The sequence below is a fragment of the Panthera pardus genome, unplaced genomic scaffold (genome assembly GCF_024362965.1).
Source record: "Panthera pardus isolate Hobbes unplaced genomic scaffold, ASM2436296v1 HiC_scaffold_15, whole genome shotgun sequence".
Lineage (NCBI taxonomy): Eukaryota > Metazoa > Chordata > Mammalia > Carnivora > Felidae > Panthera > Panthera pardus.
In genome coordinates, this window is record NW_026526710.1 from 8,251,132 (window position 1) to 8,271,227 (window position 20,096).

At 49.6% G+C, this 20,096-nt stretch overlaps 1 long non-coding RNA gene across 1 annotated transcript; it reads left to right on the forward strand.

Annotated features, from left to right (window-relative positions):
• Positions 1 to 1,933: 1,933 nt before the first annotated feature.
• Positions 1,934 to 8,185, forward strand: LOC109277588 (uncharacterized). The gene is made up of 2 exons (XR_002085221.2): positions 1,934 to 2,066; positions 7,593 to 8,185. It is a non-coding gene; the product is annotated as an uncharacterized LOC109277588 (long non-coding RNA).
• Positions 8,186 to 20,096: the final 11,911 nt, after the last annotated feature.

The following is a 20,096-nucleotide window of genomic DNA, read 5'->3' on the forward strand; positions in this document are numbered from 1 at the left end:
ATAAACATAAAAAAAAGGAAAAGAATACACGTATGCGGTCTAAAAATATTCAGACAGTAAAGGAGCCGTGTAGTGAAAATAAATCTCTCTTCTGCACCTCTCCCTCAGGCCTTCACAAGGCACAGCCCCCACTCTCTTATGTGCTCCTCACACAAGCACAGAGATAGATACGCCCCTTGTTTTCCATAAATGGCGGTCTACTATATTTATTGTTTTCCACAATGCTTTTTTTTTTTTTTTCCATTTAAACTCAACATATCTTAAAGATTTCTGTATCAGCAGATACCGATCAGGGTTCCGCAATCCGGGCACTATTGACATTTTGGGCTGCGTAATTCTTTGCGGGGAAGGGGTGCTGTGCTGTGCATTAGTACCCTTCCCCCCTCAACTGTGACAACTGAATGTCCCTAGGCATTGCCAAATGGCGGGGGGGGGGGGGGGGCGTGCTGGGAGGGGGGGGAGGTTGCCCTGAGTGAGGACTACTGATATACATCTAACTCATTCTTCTGAAGGGCTGTCTGGTCTTCCATGGTGTAATTTACTTAACCAATCCCTTGTCGGTGGCCACTTAAAGTCGTTTCCAGGCTCTGGTCAGTATAAACAATGTTGACGTGAATATTCTTGTACATGTGTCTTTGGCGCATAAACATAAGTTTGTCTGTAGGATAAATCTGTAGGACACTGTCTTGTTCACCACTCAGTAAACACTGGCTAAGTAAGTATGTTTACTTAGATAGTAGTAGGAGGGAAGACTGTCAACCAAAAGCTCCCAATTCCTAGCTTTTCCACCAAGTGGGAGGAATTCTGGCCACAGCTGGGAGGAAATGAGGCCAATACAGAGAGAGAAATACCACCAAGAGATGGAGTCCTTATTCAAGCACCTTGATCCAGTTGTGCCTGACGCTGACCAGTTTATTCCTAGATTTGCGCATCCCGTGAGCCGATGTCTTCTCTTTAAGGCTTTAGCCTGTTTTAGTTGGGGTTTTGTAACCTACAACTTAAGGAGTCCCGAGTACCAACAGAAGCAGGACTCCTCCAAGAAGGCTGTCCTGACCCAACTCACTTCTCTGGGCTCCCACAGACCCTGTGCTATGTGTGCTCAGCCAAGTACTTCCTTCATGAGTCAGTGTCCCCTCATCGGTCTCCTGGTCCCTCTATCCAGAGTGCCTGGCCCAGACTGGGTGCTCAAAAGGATCTGTCGAATGAATGGGTGTGAGCATGATACAACTCACAGCCTCAGCGCCTCTGCTAAGCGGGGACTCAATAAATCCATGCAAGGAGCCTTCTGGCAGCCAGAGAATCCTCTTAACTTGATTCAGGAAGTTCTGCCAAAGGAGCAAAACAATACCGCTCCAGGGCACGGGGCTGCGAGGGGAGGGAGGGGTTCCTAGGAGGGGCCGCCTTCCAGGAATCTCTGCTGACCTGAGCCACTGGGCCGGACGTCACTGGGCAAATGGCCCAATGGCCCCTGAGGTCTCTGACGGCGCTTAACTTTCCACTCTCCTCCAGAGCAGGTTTGGCTTCGTTGGGAACCATCTCACTTCAGCAAATCATGCCCCACCTGCCACGAACAAAGTACACCATTTACGTCATTCGTGTTTCTAAAGTGCTCTGAGTGTCTTGGATAAGAGCCTCCACGCGAGTACGAGGCCAGCAGAAGGGACGAGAATCTCGCTGAGTGGTTTCCAGTCTGTCAAGTGGCCCAGATCCACGGCCGTTCACACCAGAGGATCCCAAAAGATGAGGGAGGGAGGAAAGCAACCAGCGCACGGGCATACCTAAGCGCTGGGCACATTCGCATTCATCCCATACTGTTAAATGAGCACCTACTAGGTGCCAGGCAGTGGTCTAGGCACTGGGTGCTCAGAAGCTTTCATTCTAGTGGTGGGGGGAGGGGTGGGCAAAGAAAGAAATGAGTCACTTGGAATGCACATAAGTGTCACAAAGAAAAGAGAACATGAACGTGGGATAAAGAGGGACCTGAGGCTGGGAAATGGCTTTGTCACCTACTCAATCCCCACAGTGACTGGATGTCACTCTCCATGTTATGGAAGAGGAGGCTGCAGGTAAGTGAGCACAGGGGGCTGTGACTGTCACTCAGAAAGTGCAGACTGTCGTGAGGGTACCCAGATTTGCTTTCATCAGGTATGTAAGATGTTCAGACAGGGAGGTGATGGTCATGAAAGAAGAAGGTTCTTATGCTTGCGGGTCTCTAGAAACAGGGGGCACAGCCTACGGTCCAGGGTCAATCAGGAGGCACAGGCGGGGGGTGGGGAGAACATGGGTAAGAACCTTTATTGTGGTTTTTACAGGAAGGGGAGAGGGAGGGTGAGCAGGCTCATTTGAATAATTTCAGTGAGCTCTGGGGCAGAGGGGCCGCCCCCAGTTATGTGCCCTGGGGTGGTTAGGACAGGTGGTGAGTGGCCTGGAGTGTGAGGGCCCCACAAAGGAGATGGTGGGAGATCTGAGCTCTGGATTGGTTGGCCCGCGTTTGAAAAGCACACTTCCTGGCAAGCTGTTCACTGTCTCTAGGACCCGCTAACCCTGGGAGGGGCAGTCCCTTTAGAGTAGCCAGGCTCTCAAGACCTCAAAGCATCTGAATGCAGAAAATAAAGGCACAGTTAACACACAGACTCAGCCAGGGACTCATGCTGCCCCCCTGGCCGCCCACTGTCACTGCAGGGACCAAGACCCTGGCGGAGAGGGACTCCCCACCTGGGAGAACACAACAGTTTGGCTTCAGCTACAGACGGAAAGGGCTTCTTTGCTCTTGCGTCACTCGAGACACTATCTTGGCCCGGGCTCATCCATCCTGACAGGCCTGCGCACAGAGGGTAAAATGAGGTACAGAGAGGGACTTAAATCGTGCAGCTGATAGGAAGGAAAACGAGCGTGTGTTGGAATAACCAAGAATTGCTTTATTTTCTTATAAATTCTGCCTCATTTCAATTCAGAGCTTGTTGTCAAGGGCAGGGGACAAGGGTGGTGTCCTTGATTAAAACAACAAAAATACTGTTTTCAAAAATGGAGCTGGCTGGTGCCCATGTTGTTTTAATTTGCTGGGACCAGATTGTCCAGCCCTCGTGGAGTTGATCCCAGGCGGGCTCATTGGACTTATTCAGAGAAAAACTCCGTTTTCAGCCACACACTGTACCCCTCACCCTGGCCAAATATGTTGCAATCCTCATTTAAAGGTCCCAACAGCTGTTGTCCAGGAATCCTAAGCCCACCTTCTGGATCCCATCTCCAAATGGTACTCACATGCCCTCCACATGCCACTGGCCCCAGAAGGAACTATAGTACTGGTCTAGGCTTAGCTTCAGACTAAAACAAGACAAGGTACATGCATATGGTAGGTGCTCCATAATTGAATGAATGAGTGAGCAACTGGACAGATGGATGGATGGATGGATGGATGGATGGATGGATGGATGGGTGGGTCAATGCATGGGTGGATGGGTGAATGGGTGGATTGATTGGTGGATGGGTGGGTGGATGATGGATGGGTGGATGGATGTGTACATCTTCTCTAGACATTTATCCATCGACGTCTCTCTGGGCTTTGGACTTGGTTCAAGTCCTATTGGACTGTTAAAAAGAATTTTCTCTCTTTTCCAATGACATTTCCATCCCCATTATTAACCAGAACAGCTCTCTCTCTCTTTTTTTTTAAGGGGCCACCTCCTTCCGCAAAAAACTTAAAAATACAACTACCATACGATGAAGCAATCCCACTTCTGGGTGTATATCCAAAGGAAATGAAATTATCATGTCAAAGAGATACCTGATCTTCCATGATCACTGGAGCATTATTCACAATAGCCAAGACCTAGAAAGAACTTCAAGTGTCCAGCTGACAGATGAATGGACAAAGAAGATGTGGTATATACACACAATGGAATGTTATTCAGCCATAAAAAAAGAAGGAAATCCCGTCATTTGCAACAACAAAAAACCTGGAGGACATTATGCTAAGTGACATAAGCCAGACACAGAAAGGCTTCACTGCAGAGTATCACTTGTATGTAGAATTTCAAAAAGTCAGCCTTGCAGAAGCCAAGGGTAGCATGGAGGTTTCCAGTAGCTGGGAGGGCAGGAGAAACGGGGATGTGTTGGTGGAAGAATTCAAACTTTCAGGGAGAAGATGAGTAAGTTCTGGGGAGCTCACGCACAGCATGGTGACCACAGCTAACAATCCCACATTGTACACTTGATATTCACTAAGAGGATACATCTTGAGTCTTCTTACCACACACACACACACACACACACACACACACACACGTAACTATGACAAGTAAAAATGAGAGGTCCACCTCTGTCTCTTTCATTTTATTCTTTTTCTCTTACTTTATGACTCAAAACAAGCCCGGCAGCACGGCTTGCACAGGGAGATCACAAATATAGTCTCTCCTTTGAAAAAGACCACGGTCTTGCTCCTCCTCCCACCCAGCGGAAACTGGAGCACAGCTCGAGGAGACCTGCTGTCACAGGATCCTGCTTCTGGGCACAAAAGCCGGGAAATTTCAGAGCCAATCTGGGCCAGGGGAGGCCGGGGCTCGGGAGTGGGGCTGAAATGATTCTTCCAGACTGCAGAGAAGAGAGCGGCCTGCCTGCCGGCCAGCCTGCCCAGCAGCAAACAGGAAATCCCAGAATTTATAGATGACCCCGTTACAAGGCAAATGTTTTGGAACAAATTGTTCTTCTTTTAAATCCTTGTTTTCCACTAGTTTTTCTTTCTGGATTCCCCCCCTCCTTTCCACCTTCCCGCTGCCCTTGTTAAACCGGGGCCACAGCGCCACCTGCTGCCCATCGTGGGCAGCAGGACTCAGCTGGGGCCAGTCCTGGGTCCTCTCCCCACTTCCCCAGACTTACAGTGGGTGGGAGAGTGGCTTTCTGGTTCCTGTCCGGAGAAGTCTGTGCCTAAGATCACGTACCAAGCCGCAAGAGAACTGCTCCTGTGGTTTTCGTGTGACCTGAGGACTCACGGCAAACTCTCTCCCTATCGCCCGTCCTCTGGGACAGCCATGGCTGACTGGCGGGAAAAAGCGAGTCGTTGACATAGCCATCCAAGGCTGGGTCTCCACTCCCCATAAACCAGCTGCGGCAGCTTTGGCCAACCCTGTCAACGCAATAAGCCTCGATTTCTTCTGGCCCCAACTACGGCTCCTTTGCCAGGTGGCATGGAAAACATATGTGACATGCCCGTCCCATAGAAGATGCTTCGGCAACACGGTCTTCTTTCTCTCCCATTTGGAATGTGGCTCACTGGGGCGGGAGCAGCTTGGCCAATCTTAGAGGCAAAGGGCAGGCCTCAGAAAAATGGTCCGTTTCTCTTCTTACAAGAGTGAGGCCCCACCAGGGCAGACCACACACCAGCACACAGGACAAGCCTCAGCAAAGGCGCCACCTAGGAGCTGAGCGACCCTGAGAGCACTGCTTTCCCTCTTCTGTCTCGGCTACTCACCTGTGCCTGGGGATAGTAATAGTAACCAGACCCTACTGGGCTGCCATGAGCCCTGAAATGAGGGCACGTACGGAATGTAGTAGGGGGACTTGCAGGTTGTAATCTGGCTGTAATCGTTTTGAGATGAACACACTGCCTGACACATAATAAGCATTCAATAAAAACCTGAGTGAATGAATGAATGAATGAATGAATGAGTGAAAACATCAGAAATCATAGGTCAGGAGACTTTGATTAGCTACCGTGCAGCCACCGATGTGCCATGAGACGTTAGCCACTACTGTGCCTGCCCCTCCTTGTCTGGAAACCTTTATGATGTATAGTGCCCTCTGCCTGGGACCTCGGTTTTTCTACCTGTCGGACAGGCATGACACCTGTCTTACCTGTTGATCAGAGATACACAGGGGATCTACCAAGTAATGTATGTGCAACTGCCTGAAGAGCTTAGAGGCTAAAGGAAGGAAGGAGCCCTTATTTTCAATTGAGGTGCTTTCCTATATCGGATGGCTTTGGCCTTTCCCTCCAAGGGTTCCAGGGGCTCTCTGGGACAAAGTGGGGGTCCCTCCTGGCACAAAGTGGTAGCCTTATCCCAAGCCCCAACCCACTGGGGGAGTCAGATGAGTTTTATAATGCAAAGGGCAGGCTAATTAACTCTTTCGCTGCTGACACAAGTTGAATAGCCTCCGATACCCTTCTAGGAAAGCTCCTTCTCTAACCCAGGGAGACAGAATAGTACTCATTGGGTCTCCAGGATGGCAAAGGTGATGTAACACCTGGCAGGAGAGTGGTGGATCAGGTGACATCAGGAAGCAAGGCTAGGGCCACCCTGAACACCATAAGGAGACCTCATCCAGTGGGCCTTGGGGAGCCATGGAAGGTTCCTAAGCAAGGGAGGAGCATGTCCAAAAAGAGAATTCGGGCAATCACGTGAGGGACAAATCCCAGCAAGGACTACACAGTTCCCCCCATGCCACACGGCCTAGAGTCGAGTGACCAACCACGCTGGTGTGCCCCGAGACAGTGGGAGTTCCTGGAAGATAAGATCTTCATTTCGATGTCTGAGAAAGTCCCAGCACGAGTTGGTCATCCTAATTCAGAGTACACAGCACCTTCTGGAGCTGTGTAGTACAGTCTGACTCCTGCCCTGAACCTCTTCACCCGCTCTCAAAAATAACCTCCTCTCCTGCCCGTTCCCTCTCAGCTCTATTCTGCTGAGCAACGAATTTAGCAAGTTAACACATCGGCATGCTTATCCCTTCTAGGCAATACCTGTGCATTTAAACAAAGCCCTCCTGGAGACAATATTTTAATCCAATGGAGTGACTAATAGTAAAAATTTTTAGCCCGAGAGAGATGGGGACTATTTTAGGGGGTAAGTGGGGAGCCGCCACATCACCCGCGTCACATGCTCTCAGCAGCTCTGTTTTGCCTTGCACGGAGCCGGTTCTGTCTTCCTGGCTCTCGGCTCCCCAGCCTGCCCTGCCAAGCAAGCCTGCAGGAGCCTGGGCTGCTTAAATATTCTGCAAATAATGCTGACTACAGAAGTTTATAGATAGACTCACAGAGTCACAGCAATAGAATCACAGGATGTCAGAGCAGAAACAGATGCTAGACATCATAGTGTCCAGGGTCAGAAAATACACTGCACTCATGCTGCCATTTCCCCCTGCCATGCCCACGGCAGACATCACTAATCAATCATGACACTGTCTAGCTAAGCTTGTTTGTAGCCCAAGAATCCTTCGAGGCATTTCCAGGAAGCGACTACCAATTATCTTGGATCTACTAATAATAGTAAGGTTTACTGAATACACTTACTATATTCCTTTCTCCACACCCTTTTTCATTATTACCATTTTAATCCCCGACTGTGTGCCAGGCCCTTTATATCAGGGTTTCTCAACCCTGGCACCACTGACATTTGGGCCAGACAATTCTTGATTGTGGAGGGCTGTCCTGTGTATCAGAGGACGACGCCAGTGGCAGCCCCCACCCCTGTGTGACTTACAGATGTGGCCATCTGTCCCCTGGGGGTAGGGATGGGGGCCAGGGCATTTGTTTACATATTTTTTCTAATCTCTGTCACATGCCACTAAAAAACAGACGCCGGATTTGTCTTTCACAGGAGAAGAGACGGTGGCTAAGAAAGAACCCAGGACGGGCCGGTGACAGAAGCAGGATGCGGGCCCCCAACTCCCCCTCTGCGCCCCGCTCTTCTTCTTCCGGCCAGGAAATTCCGCCGGGTTCATTGTCTTTGGCCGCGAAGTCCCCAGGGGGAGCAACGAAAACTTGTGAGGCTGAGAAAAACCAGAGGCCAAGCGGATGGTCCCTGCAGTTGACCAGGGTGCTAGAGGTGGATAGGCCTGGCGTGATGCGGTGAACATTCCAGGCCCTCTCTCATCCCGCAAATGGCTCTGGGTGTGGAGACAGCCCAGGGAAGAGGCTGTGCACGAAGCCTGTTAGAGCCGTGGTGGCAACACTGCTAATAAGACCCCCCTCTTCTTGCCAACATTGACAGGCCGTTCCCCCCTCCATGGGAACCGCACGAGGACTGGCCTCGCCCCCAGAGATCTGGGATTGAGAACCTGACAGTTTGGACACACAGCCCGTGGGCAATGTTTCCTTTCTCCGGGGCTTGTGTCTGTGCCAAGAATTCCTAACAAAGGGGGAAAAAATTAATTAATTTTAAAAACCCATAAAAAATGCCCATGAAACTGACTGGTAAGAAACTGTCCATTCTTCTCCTTGGTAGCGATCAAAACGTCGTGAGTTTCCACACACATATTTTACAGACGTTCCATAAATCTTCTCGTTGCACTGCTTCCCCATAAGCAGGGTCCCCTGGGAAGTCATTGCGTTTCCTCACTACAAGTATTCAAGAGAAAATTGGATGTAACACTTAGAGGAGGCTGCGGCCGGGGAGGGGGAGGCGGGCAGGAGGGAGGGCGCCCGAGGAGAAGCCAGGCTTAAAGTTCAGTGCCAAGGACAGGGAGATCCCTTGTCTTGGAAATTCCTGAAATTTCCAAACCGTCTTTTGCTTCTAGTGCACAAATAGTCTCTTTGTGCTACTTTTCCCTTTATTTCTTTCTGACCACAAAAGTAAAAAAAAAAAAAAAAATTTTTTTTTTTTTTTTTTTTTTTTGTACAAAATCTGTAAGGGTAGAGGAAACGAGAGAAAGAAAGAAAACAGGACAGGAAAAAAAAAAAAAAAAGCCCCACCTCAAGTCCCAATCCCAAGGTTTCTTGTTTTGTTTTGTTTTGAAGATTTTCCTGGGCAGTTTGAGGGCACCATTTCAGCAATGGGGGGGCCCAACTTTTGTGTGCACGACAGTCACCCAGGGAGCTTGTTAAAACTGCAGAATCCCGGGAGTCTGCACCCCTGAGAGTGGGCGTCTGTAGGTTGGGGGGGAGGGGGCGGAATTGGTCCCACGGATCTGTGTTTTTAATAAAGCCCCTGGGGGACTCTGATGTGGGCGGTCATTGGACCACACTTTGAGAAATAATGAGTTTCAGGTTTTTCAAGACCCTCGGCAAATCAAGAGATGTGAAAATCCAGATTTAAAACAAAAATTGGGGGGTAATGATTTGTTTTCTGGAAGGGCTCGGCTTAAATAGGCATTTCCCTTAGTGCTGTTAACATATGATTCCGTTCACACTCGGTGATTCAGCGACGCAGCCACGACTTCATCTGTAGCACTCTGGGCCAAGACGGCATACCGCCACCTTTTTACAGAGCAGCGCTGACACCCATCTGCTCAAATAAATTAACGTTTCCATCTCAAATAACTCATTTGGCTGGATCATCAAGGTTACACGCCAACTCAAAGAGAGAGGGGAGGCGGGCGGTACTGGGGATGGGGAGGGGGAGGAGAGGCGTTTTGCAACGTATAAGTCGCAAGTGACACCGCTGCATTTTTGTCGCCGAGAAGGAGGGGTGGGTGGATGAACACAGCCTAGTGCAAATCACAGGCCCCCTGTTCCTGTCTCCTTCCCTCATTCCTACTGACGCCTTGGGGTAGGTCACAGGCAGAGCCGTATTAGCTGATGGGTGTGGCGATCTGGGGCAATATTCCCCGTGCAAAGACACGGTGTAGAATTTGTATGAGCGTGCGCGTGTGCACGTATGTGTATGTGTGTATATGCGTCGGGGGTGGGGACAGTAGTGACAAGTGCACACGAAGGTCAAAAAGTTCAGTGACAGGTACAGAGTATGTAGTGGAAAGGGCAGGTGGTTTCTTTTCTTTTTCTTTTTTTTTTTTTTTTAACTTTTCATTTTGAAATAATTTTAGATTACAGAAAAGGTGCAAAAATAGTACAGAGATTTCCTGTACAGTCCTCATCCAGCTTTCTCTGGTGCCAACATCTTACATAACTATTGTACAATGATCGAAACCAGGAAACGAACATTGGTACGTGACCAGCAGCTAAGACGCGGGTCCTAGTCCCATTTCGCCAGTTTTTTCCACTAATGTCTGTTTTCTGGAGAACAAGGACGTCCATGCCAGAGAGGTGTGGGTATGAATCCCAGCTCCGCCACCGAAACCGGGCCGTAGTTTCTTCTCGGTCAAAAGGGTGCTGACCATGTCAACCTAAGTAGGGTCTTTGTGACGATTACCTGGCACGCAAGTGGCACTGCCTCCGGCTTGTGTCTTCCCATCCTCCCTCAGAGGAGCCTGCTCCTTCCTCAAGGATGAACGGGCATTTGCATAAATTCCTGTTGGGCCAGCTTGACTTATTCACGTGAGGATCAAGTGGCGAGGAGATGAATTAGGAAACTCTTACAACAACCTGTGTAAGCCGAATCTGCACAGTGGCAGCCGAGAGGGAAGGGGAGGAAAGGTTCAATAAACATTTCAAACGCAGGCTAAAAAGGAGCCCGATGGATGTGGGGAATGGAAGTGGGAGGAGACAGCAGGGAGCGGATTATATTTTTGAATGACTGGTAATCCCTTCGACTGAGAGGAGCCAGAGGGAACCGGCTCAATGGAGGAGAGAGGCGAGAAGCCGTGATAACCCTTCTGGGTGCTTGCTCAGTGCCTGCTGCTTGCCTGCCCAGGCACTGAGCTTACTGCTCTCCCCGCACGATGCCACTGGATTCTCCTAATAACCCAAGAGAACGGTGACACAGAGAAGTTAAGTCACTTGCCCACATACTTTTTTTTTTTTTTCTTGGAAGTACTGAAGTCCAAGGTTCCTGCAGGCAGGACCGGCTACGTGATGTGCAGGGCTCCCTGCAAAGTGGAGATGAGACCCCTTTGGTCAAAATTTGTTAAGAATTTCACGACCGAGATAGCCGCACCTCGAACCAAGCAGGGGGGCCTCTTAAGGGTCTTGGGCCCTGAAGCTGGCCCTGCTGCAGCCACCTTGAAGGCACATGAAGGTACCTGCATGAAGGTACAAAGACAGATCCTGAGAAGACCGGAGAAGACCACTAAGGAAGAGGGCTGGGGACAGGCCTGCACGGAGGGGCCACGCTCACTGCAAACAGCAGAAGAAACTCATGCTGGGTAGTTAGCAGGTAGGAGAAGGAGTAGAAGACGCGGTCAGAGCCACGGAGTGGGCAAAAGTCACAGCAAAGAGGGTCGCGAACGGGACGATGAAGGCGCCACTCTGTTTGCAGATCAGGACACTGCCGTTGGCCTTGGAGCCCAGGGGTTCAGGAGCAGAGGAGGCGAAAACCGGACGGAGCTCTACAGCGGACTAAATGGAGGTGAGGGAACAGCAGAGCAGCCCCTGGCCCTCTTATCTCGAGAAGTTCTTCCATTCCCAAGATCGGAGGGCAAGTTTGTGCCAGTTTGGAAGCGATTTTTTTTAAAAAGTCAAACCGCGTAAAGACTACTTCTCATTTGAGTCCCAAGGGCACTAAGAAATGCCTTCCTCCTTCTGCCTTTTCTCCACCCACTTAGCCTCACAAATGGTTGGCTGAGTCTATCCTTAAATTGTGGCCAGGGACTGGAGCTGAAAACGCCTTTGAGGATTCCTGCACGGCAACCGCGAAAATCTCTTTTTGGAGACTCAAATGCTGCCGAAGCTTCAGAGTGGTCAAGGGGGGCTTGGATCCCGGAACGGTCTACGTTCCTTTGTTGGGACAACTGCAACCAGGGGGGACAGATCACCGTGGGCTGCTTATTTATAGATATTGGCCGGGCTGTTGGTCTCCTTCTGAATAAAGACACTAAAAGGAAAAGAGGCAGCTCGCAGCTCTTACAGACCCGGCTTCACAAAAATAAACTTGCCCTTGATTTTGCAGACTTCTGTTTTCGGTGCGATGCTCTGGAAGGCGTTTACTCCCCTTTCCTTTATGCTAAGCCATAGCGTCTCCGAGACCCCAGTCTACTGGGAGGCCCCCAGTCGGCCTTATACTCAAGTAAGCCACCTACACTGGCACTGAACATCTAGACTTTTCATGACTGGTTAATTCCTGAGTGTAATAATCTGTGTTGTCAGGAATTTTTATGTTTCTAAAGTCTTAGGAATAGTCCATGCCACAGCCAAAGTTTAATTAAAAAAAAAAAAACTTCAGGGCGCCTGGGTGGCTCAGTCGGTTGAGCGTCCGACTTCGGCTCAGGTCACGATCTCGAGGTCTGTGAGTTCGAGCCCCGCGTCAGGCTCTGGGCTGATGGCTCAGAGCCTGGAGCCTGCTTCCGATTCTGTGTCTCCCTCTCTCTCTGCCCCTCCCCCGTTCATGCTCTGTCTCTCTCTGTCTCAAAAATAAATAAATGTTAAAAAAAAAAAATTAAAAAAAAAAAAAACTTCAGGGGCGCCTGGGGGGCTCAGTCAGTTAAGCATCCAACTTCCGCTCGGGTCGTGATCTCACAGATTGTGGGTTCGAGCCCCGTGTCGGGCTCCATGCTAACAGGACAGAGCCTGCTCAACACTGTCTCTCTCTCACCCTCTCTCTCTCTGTCCCTCCCCACTCTCTCTTAAAAAAACACGCTTCATCTTTTTTTTAGAGTTTTAGATTCACAGCAAAACTGAGTGGAAAGTTTGGCTCCCCACCCCCGTCAACATCAACCCCCCCACCAACCCCCCAAGTAGGATGCTTGTTACAATCAATGAAGCTACACTGACACTTCATTGTCACCCAAAGCCCATAGTTGACATAGTTGTTCTTGGTGTTGTACATTCTCCATAGAATGTTCTATGGGTTTGGACAAATGCATAATGATGCGTATCTACCATCAGCCACCATATCACACAGACTGGTTTCACGGCCCTAAAAATTCCCTGTGCTCCCTGTTCCTCTCCCCGCCCCCCAACCCATCTGCTTGGCCACCACTGATCGTTTTACTATCCCCATAGTTTTGCCTTTCCCAGAATGTCCTGTAGTCAGAGGCATATACTACGAGGGCTTTTCTGAGAAAAGTTTAACATTTAGTCAACTTTTCTATCTCAAAATAAACAAATAAATAAAAGCGCGCTTATTCTGGAAAAATCCAGCTGCGCAGAAGTATATCCCACCTCTGGTGTGAACCAGTCCAGGGAGCTAGGCTCTGCTGCGGTAACAAACACGCCCTGGAGTCGAAGCCATAAAAAGTCCATCTCTCACTTGCACACGGTCTAACGCAAGACTGTGGTGACTCCCCCCGCCACCCCTAGAGTCACTGCAGCAAGGGAAGGCAGAGGAGAAGACTCCCACCTTTAAATAACCTCTGCCCGCAAGGGGCACGTAGAGATGCTCGCTCCAGGGGCCAGACCGGTCCTTGGCCCCAAAGTAACCACATGGAGGTGAGGAGACAGAAGTGGGCGTGGCTGCCTTGGCCACAAACTGAAGGTCACCTCCGCGCCCCGATCTCACTCTGTACTGTGTACTGCACTCCTGTGAACTGCTCGGTCAGTCTCCTTCCAGACGGTGCTCTTGATATGTGCATATTTATGTACCTGCTCAGAACTTACTCTGCTGTATGCTCATGTGTAATACAGAAAAGTTCCTTTGCAAAAAGGGGACCATGCTTTGCATGCCTTCTTGCAATACCCTTTTGCATTTAACAGTATGCCTTGCACATCGATTCCAGTAGGGATGAGCTAAAATGTCATTTAATAATAAAATGGCGCCATTAAACTGAGTGCTCTCTGGTGCCCTCCGCCCTGGCTGTGAGCTCCTGGGCCACAGGAACAGCACCTCATTGCTGCACCATTCACTGGGACTTTGCAGGTTCCTGGGCATGATGCTAAGCGATTTACCCCACTCCCAACAACGCCATGAGGTTAATACCATTATTATCTTTCTCCAGTATTCTGACGATGTCCCTGTAGCTCAGGGAGGTGAAGAAATATACTACCCAAGGTCCATATACTGGTAAATATACTATCCAGCTGGTAAGTGTCAGGAGGCCATCTATGGGATCCCTTGGACTTGGTATATCATAGGTGCTATGTAATATTTACTAGATAAATGGCTAAGAAGCGCTCGTCGAGTGGAACCCCCAAATTTACACAGCAATGGCTGTACGCAGCTATAATACTTCCTGTCAATGCCAGCCATCAGACTCTTAAATAGAACTTATCCTGTATTCATCTTCTGATGATACTGGAAGTTCCTAAAAACCCAAACCATGTGCTTCCTGCTGAGCCCCCCTGATTCCAACCAACACACAAACACCGGCAGAGTGTTAGATGTGTCGTAGACATATGACACGCAGTTCTCCAACTCCAGCTTCCTGCATCCCGTCTACACATGCCTGCGGCCCCCCTCAACCCTGGCCCCTTGTTCCCCTTTGTCCCCCACAGACTGTTCTCCACCCAGCGGCCAGAGGGAGCCTTCAGAAGGGTCGACGAGAGATCTCACGGTCCACTGGGAACTCCTGGCTCCATTCACACTTACGCAGAAATCTTCAGTCACCCGAGCGTATGTCCTGAGTGTGTGTGCCTGCCTCGCCTCTGCACCTGTCCCCTCTGCCCACAGACGTCCTTCGCCGTCCCGGCTCTCTGCTCAGATGTCCCTCTCTAGAGGCCTTCCCCGACCCCACCTCGAAGAGCACACCTGTCCTCTCTGGGTCAGGGGTCCTCAGCCTCGGCACTAGTGACATTTGGGGCGGGACGACTGTGGTGGGGGGCTGTCCTGGGCGCTGCTGGATGTGGAACAGCATCCCACCCCCAAATCACAGTGGCACAGACCCCACCCACCCAACCGCGACAACGAAAAATGTCTCCAGACATTGCCAGTGTTCCCTGGGGGGCAAACCCACCCCCACAGAGAACTCCTGCTCTAAGGGGTTAGCATGTACACAGCGAGTCTCCTACAGGGGTTGAAAGGATGACTCTATTCCAAAAGGCTACAATAGCCTCTAAAGATGCATTTCTCTGAGCCCTTCTGGAAGCGGCCCAGACCACGGAGCATGGCAGCTGTAGGAGGCCCCAGGCTTCTGCTAAAACAGAATTAGACCTTCTGAGCAAAGGTCTTCTGTGAAACAGACCTGCTGGGATGTACAGGGGGGAAAGCTCAGGTTTTCTCTTGGCCTCCTTGCCACAGAAGGGGAAATGGATGCAGGAAATGACGGTCATTTTTCGTTGTGGCATCTGAGAATTCCTACCTGGAGTTTTCACTCAGAAACCAGGTAGAGGCTGCTGAGAGGAGCAGCTGGCGGAGAGGTGGGAAACCCCTTGCTAGCGTAAAACTCCCTTGGGGTCTGCTCCAGAGTAAGGTGGGGCTGAAGTGAGGCTATCTCTGTATATACAACTATCACAAGACTGTGGTTAAGAAAACAAGGTTGGAAGGAGCTTACAAATGGGACATACATGCTATAAATGGTGATAGTTGAGCCAAAAGCAACAAAATGCATTCATCTGGGATGCCCTCCCCCAGGGATTTCTGGCTTTGACCAGACAATCTAAAGCCATGCTTCAGACCTTGTCATTCTTCCACGGCTATGACCCTGAGGCAGGACATGCCATAAACCAACCAGGAAGCTCCCACGCGCGCTCTTAGTTGGGGGCCGGCTGCTCTAAGATGCACATTCAGCCCCCCAACAGGGTAGCATAGTAACTATTTTACTTTTGGGGGTGATTTTCAGATTCATTCTTCATTCAAACATTCTTCAAATGCCAACTCGATCTTTCCCGTGTTCCTGGTGCTGTATGATTTAGTGGTTAAGTGTGTCATTGGCTCTGAAAACAACTCACTTAAATGAGCTGTCACTCACATGCTGTGTGACCTTGGGAAAGTTACTCAACTTCTCTGAGCCTAAGTTTACTCATATGTAAAACAGGGACAAAAACACCTATTCCTCTCAGGCAACAACAGATGTTGGCGAGGATGCGGAGAAAGAGGATCTCTTTTGCATTGTTGGTGGGAATGCAAGCTGGTGCAGCCACTCTGGAAAACAGTATGGAGATTCCTCAAAAAACTAAAAATAGAACTACCCTACGACCCAGCAACTGCACTACTCGGCATTTATCCAAGGGATACAGGTGTGCTGTTTCGAAGGGACACATGCATCCCATGTCTATAGCAGCACTATCGACAATAGCCAAAGTATGGAAAGAGCCCAAATGTCCATCGATGGATGAATGGATAAAGAAGATGTGGTTTATACACACAATGGAGTAGTACTCGGCAATCAAAAAGAATGCAATCTTGCCATTTGCAACTACGTGGATGGAACTGGAGGGTATTATGCTAAGTGAAATTAATCGGTCAGAGAAAGACAAAAATCATCTGACTTCACTCATATGAGGACTTTAACAGACAAAAGAGATGAACATAAGGGAAGGGAAACAAAAATAATATAAAAACAGGAAGGGGGACAAAACAGAAGAGACTCAAATACGGAGAACAAACTGAGGGTTGCTGGAGGGGGTTGTGGGAGGGGGGATGGGCTAAATGGGTAAGGGGCACTAAGGAAGCTACTCTTGAAATCATTGCTTCACTATATGCTAACTAATTTGGATGCAAATTTTAAAAAATAAAAAATAAAGTTAAAAAAAAAACACTCCTGAGACAGCAATGATTAAATGAGATAATGCAAGTAAAGTGCTTAGCAGAGCAGCATCAAATGGGAAGAAGACATTGGCACGTTATTATTATTATTCTATATTCAGGAAAATTTAGATAGCTCTGTAATGCCTGGACACAGTGCAAAGGGACGGTGGTAAACAACAAGACCAGTTGGTAGGTAGAACAGCATCATTTCTAACTAAGAGACTATAGAGAGAAGCATAAATTTTAGGCAGCAAAGAGTACTCGTGATGATTCGGCTCAACGCACTCACTTTACGAGTAAGGAAGTAGAGTTCAAGTACGAGGATGTGGGGTGAAGTGACTTGTCCAAGGTCACAGAGAAAGTTAAGGGCAGGCCTGGGCCAGAGCTCAGGCTTCCTGCCACCCAGAAGCGACTTTTCCATTGCCTTATCTATCACTGATGAGTGGACGGAAGGGAAGTACCTCCTCCCTCAATGTAAACCAAGTCCGTGGTCACAGGCAGATGTTCCAAAAACGCTGCTGGTGGAAAATTCAAGTTGATGTATAGTATTTGTAAGGGATGTTTCCATAGAGATGCACAAACAACTGGGAACAATCATCTCTTCTGTGGACAGAAAAGAGCCGTTCATCCAAACGGGACGCGTAGGGGGCGAGGAGGTGGCAGGCCTGTTCTCCTGGGGTGGTGGCCAGAGAGGCCAGGCCGCGATACAGGAGATCTGGGTTTGAAAGCCAGCATTTCCGGAAGCAGGGCATTTCTGGAGTCTTTGCCAGTCCTGTACATCGATGACACGGAACCCGCGTGTCTTCATCGAATAGACACGGGCTGGTACCTTCTGGAGGCTGGGCTCTGGTTAAGGTGCGGACCCCACAACGTCAGCCCCGCTCTTGAAAAGCATTTCCACCTGTAGGAGTTTCCCCTTGCTGCTGTCACAAATGACCGCAAACCTAGCGGCCCCAGACAACGTAAAGTTATTATCCTACCGTTCTGGAGGCCACAAAAGTCTAAAATCAAGAAGTCGACGGGTCCGGTTCCCTCTGGAGACTTCAAGGGGAGTACTGGTCTCTTTGACTTCTTTCGCTTCTAGGGCCTGCTCCCATTTCTTGGCCTGTGGCTCCTTCCTAGAATCGCTACGATCTCTTGTTGCCATCGTCACATCTCCGGCTACTGATGAAAACCCAGGCATAGGCGCCTAGCTGAGGCACCGCTGGAGCGTTATTTAATTTCTCTGAGCCTGCTTCCTCATCAGAAAGACAGGGGTGATGGGAATGCGTCAAATGAAGTATGTGTAAATTCTGAGCAGGCACCTGGCCCATGAGGACCAAGAAAGGCTGCAGCCTTCGCAGAGCCTGGGGGACACAGATGGAGAGGTGTGATGTCTGCCTGGGGTGTCAGGAAAGACTTCTCACATCTTCTCAGAAGATGTGACCCCTGAGCCACCCCCCCGATCAGATGACTCTGAAGGAATCTGACCAATGGACAGGAGGAAAAGGGGTGTTCTGGACAGAGGGCATCAGAAAGTATCTGGGGGCATTTGCAGAATTCGGGAGGGGTGAGTGCCAGGAGGCAGGACAGACGGCAGAGGGCTCGGTCAGGTCTTTGGAATCAGACGAGCTTGGGTTCAACTCCTGTGGGCAACACTTTAGAGATTCGTGACCTGGGGCACCTTGTTTGTCCCCTCCCCGCCTCCCCCCCTTCATAACAGGTGGATGGTAACAGCACCTACCTCCTGGGGTTATAGCAATTAAAGACCATTATGATCTGGGAGAGGCTGGAGAGGCCCCTTAGAAAGAGCCTGGAAGACCTGGCTTAGGGGTTTGGATTCTGCAGAATCACCCTCTCTTCCCACCTACCCTGCACGTGTTCTCTCTCTTTCCCTCAGCCAAAAGGAAGTCTGAACCCTGACCTTCCTAATCTGATGCTGTTGTCACCATTCTCCTGGACTTCAAAATAATAGATTTTTCACAGGTGGAAAAGATGCTACGAGACCTTTGCTCATCTATAAAATGTGGGTAATGATAGCACCGACCTTATATGGTTTGCTCTGAGGATTCAGAGAGAATGTGCAGAAGGTGTCTGCTATTATACCGTGGGGCGTTAATAGCTTAGGCTCCAGGGTCCGTAGGGTTGAGCCCAAATTCTGGCTGTGTCACTCACTAGCTCTGTGACTGCGGGCAACTGATTGATGTCTCGGTTATAATTCCTCATCTGCAAAAGAAGGATAATGCCAACCACAGAGGTCCTTTGTGGGGGGTGGGGATACTAAGAGAATGTCTAGGATGCACTCATTAATTATCATTATATTCTTTCCATTGACAAATGAGGAGAGTTAGGCTCAGAGAGGGCAAGTGCCTTGCCCAAGGTCACAAAGCAAGTTGGCGGCAATCCCTCACGCAGGCAGCTTCCTGTAGGATCCGAGATCCAGGCGACTTCCTGGCTTGAGTTCCAGGAACTGGAACCTGAGACTGCGCAAAGTGCTCCCCCTTTGTAGGCTGTTTTCCTGTGTGAAGGGCAAGGTGGCATCCCCCACCTGCAGCCCACAATTCCGCCTTGGTGGCCACCGCATCCCAGGATTGTGCAGCTCTACCTGCTGAGGAATCAGATGGCACCAGCAGACGGTCTCTCCATGCTACTGGAGCCTGCATCGCTCCCATCATTTATTTTGGACAGGACACAAGACGGGATATCAAAGGAATCAGCTGCTGGTCAGAGGAAACAGCAAAGGGGCCAGAACTCCTCCCGGGGGCTTCTAGGAGCAGCGTAAACACTCCATGCGAGTCGGAAGTTGGCCCCTCCGTTTTAATCCCACTTTATGAACCAAAATTACATCGATTCAAAGATATGAGTCATGCTGTCTTCTTGGTATGAAGCTTTTAATGAAAATAAAGTTATATATACATTTGTTTTATTGGGGTAAAGTTAAGATTGGAGAGCCTCGAGCAACAGTTAAGGCCAATGAGAGAGTCGGGACTCCTGGCTCCCCACCTTCCAAGAAGTCAAAGGATGACCTTAAACACATCTACTCAGGGTTTTATTTTTCCATCACGCTCTGCTGAATAATTGAGCTTTTCAGACCCCTCTGGCCCAGATGCCGGTGTGAATAAAGCCTTCTTTTGCTCACGGCACAACACAGGCGTCCCGTAATATCCAGCCAATGAACCCACAAGATTCCAGCCATTATTCAAGCCTATGGACACTACTGCAATGAAGAGATGATGGTCCCCAACATGCTTTAACAGTAAGAGTGCTTAAGGAGGAGTTCCCGGGGACAGTGGCTTGTATGGGCCATGGATGTCAGAGTTGGCTGGCTTCCATTCTGGGTGGGAGTGACCAGGAGGTCAGGGATGGATTGACACTGACATTTTCCTTGGCAGGAAGGCACAGTGGAAGGAACAATGACTCCACGGTCAGGAGACCAGGGGTCAGATCCCAGCTGCCCGTCCAAGTCTGGCCTCAGTTTCCCTGATGGGCATCTTCAGGAGCCCATCCTCCAAGTTTTTGTTTTGTTTTTAGTGGACTTTAGCTTTTAGAGCAGATTCAGAGTCACAGCAATACTGAGCAGAAGGTATGGAGATTTGCCACGTAAGACCCTCTTCTCTCCTACACACAGAGCCTCTCCCACTATCAACATCCCTCACCAGATGGTACCTTTGTTACAATCGATGAACCCACACTGACACATCATTATCACCCAAAGCCCGTTGTTAACAT